The sequence below is a fragment of the Maylandia zebra genome, linkage group LG23, assembly GCF_041146795.1.
Source record: "Maylandia zebra isolate NMK-2024a linkage group LG23, Mzebra_GT3a, whole genome shotgun sequence".
In the NCBI taxonomy this organism is placed as follows: Eukaryota; Metazoa; Chordata; class Actinopteri; order Cichliformes; family Cichlidae; genus Maylandia; species Maylandia zebra.
Window position 1 is genome coordinate 36,385,928 of NC_135188.1, and position 2,315 is coordinate 36,388,242.

The following is a 2,315-nucleotide window of genomic DNA, read 5'->3' on the forward strand; positions in this document are numbered from 1 at the left end:
GGAAATCGTTAGCAGAAAATTTCATTGATGCTACTGGCTTTATGTGTATTGCAAGAAAAAAAAAGCTTAAAAAAAGCCTTCTGTGTTTTTAATTCTTGTTTCAGCTTTGAAAAATACAAAACAACGCTCTGCTGGATTCATTATTTAGGCTAGGCGGGGGAAAAGATGGCAATTGTTGTATACCATGGAATAAAGAGGAAACAAAGCAGAGTTTAAGGGATATTTTATCTCAAACTGTTCATCTGGCCCAACTGTAATGAAACTCTAATTCAACCTGTGGTGTATAATAAATTCATAAATCAATTATCATCTGGATTTCTCCTCAGTCTCTGAGTTATCCTGCTGCGCTTTGCTATCTGTAGCCGAAGGACAGGCTTTGCACAGCGTGGGGCCTAGTCAAGTGAATGCACAACACAATGGAAAGCTTGCTTTTGAATGTTGTAAATCCCACCTCGTGCGACAAGGTCACTGTAGAGGATAGGAATTGCTCCCTTTGCTCTCTCTGCTTGTCCTTTTAAACATGTTAGTTTGTATTAGTCTCTGCAGAAACAGGGCTGGAAGACCTGGAAATTTATCTTAGTACATGTTTATATATCAAAACTCCCCTTAGTCTCGTTTTGATTAGAATTTTTACAAACAGCGCTTTCATTTCATGAGATCTCTTTAGCATGTTTTCCGACCCTCAAGAACTGTAATATTGTAGTTAGGAAACTTGCTACCCAGATGTGCTTCTGCTTGCCTGAAATCAAAGTCCACCAGGCCCGCTCAATATATTCTCCCCACTCTTAGGCTGTCTCAATTAGGAGGTACTACAGCTACTCCCTAGGTGTCTCAGTTAATGAGAAAGTTCTCCCAATCTTAGCTCTAGTATTACTTGTGTGCTTAAATAGAGGGTAAACAAAAAGAACAAGGGGAAATTTCAATTACAGTCTTTCAATATTTCAAAGGAGGCTTTGTCTCAGTAGTTGAACTTGCCCAGCTTGTGAACAAATCCCATCTGAATGCCCTTATTGGTATCAGGGTTCTCTGTGCCCTCCTTAGGATGTTATCTGTTCTTACAGATGGTGTGTGGTTGATTTTATACACAACTAATGAAAGATATTACACATAAAAATAGAACACATTTATTGTTGGTGCTGTTAAATCTAGAATCTGAATTTTAAAATTCAAACAATTGTGTCTCCTGTCTTTCATCAGGATTTCGTCATCACTGTTCCTGAGAGGGAATCTCTGCGACAGGCTGACACTTGTCCAGGGAATGCCCTGCCTCTCGCTCTATGGTAGCCGTGATATGCTCCAGCATCCTGAATTAGATAGGCAAAAGAGGATGGATGGATGGATGGATAATTGGATAAACTTTTTTTAATGACTACTTCACAATTAATACTGAATTCTGAACCAAACTTTTATTATGAATAAAGACATTGTATAACTGTTCATGACATAGAATCTGGAACTGAGTCACTCCCTGTAGTGCTGAATAAAGTGTCTTTGGTCACTGTCCATGGGGCTGGATCTGCAATAGGGCTTCACTATCCATTGACCGTGGTCCTGAATCTGGAGATGTGTTGCGCTGTCCATGGTCCTGATTAACAAATCTCTCCATAGTTCAAAATGGAGCGTGACATGTTATTTTATCGCTGGTCACAAGTCTGCATAATGATTTTCTGCACTGTCTGCAGGGTTTTATCTAAAGTGCAACTTCCAAAGTACTTTTGCCACTTTAACTGTAACACAATAAATGACCTGAGCTACACCACTCACTGCAACATTAAATATTTTCCCTTCCCTGAAGAAATTGTCTAATTCTGCTGAAGAAATTCTGAAGAAACAGTGACATTTCCTGGGGCACCATGTCTGTAATCCACACAGCTATGTCCCATTCACCCCAAACTGGCCACCGTGTCACTGTGCCCGGCTCTGCATCGAAGACAATACATTGTTGCAGGGCCAGGATTCACTGAAAAAAGTGATATTGTCTCCTTTTAAATATAGCATATTATATTTTGGTATATCTTTTCAATTCAAATGAGTAATTCCTGTCTACATATATAATTCGAGTAACTCCAGAATACATTCCCTGCGTTTTAATCCAATTAATTTTAGTTAATTAAATGTAGCTCAAAATGCTTAAGTATGTTTTTCATAGCCTCCTGCTGGGCCATTTTGCGCATGCGTTAGGACAGGCCACCATTTTGCGCGCGGACTGAAGAAGCGGACTCTTTGTGTGCTGCAAGCGGGCTCAAGTTAATCGCACAACTTCATATAAAGGTGGTCTAGCTTCGGTAAGTAAACCTTTTACGGTCGTTTTTGTT

The 2,315-nt window shown here is 39.7% G+C and overlaps 1 protein-coding gene across 2 annotated transcripts in view; it reads left to right on the forward strand.

Annotated features, from left to right (window-relative positions):
- Positions 1 to 1,996: 1,996 nt before the first annotated feature.
- Positions 1,997 to 2,315, forward strand: part of LOC143415060 (uncharacterized) — a 5,248-nt gene continuing 4,929 nt past the window's right edge. Inside the window, exon 1 of one of the 2 annotated variants that reach the window (XM_076880406.1) lies at positions 1,997 to 2,285. The gene's annotated coding sequence lies outside the window, so the exon portion shown is untranslated. The remainder of the gene's footprint in view (positions 2,286 to 2,315) is intronic. The other variant, XM_076880405.1, reaches the window with a different exon arrangement.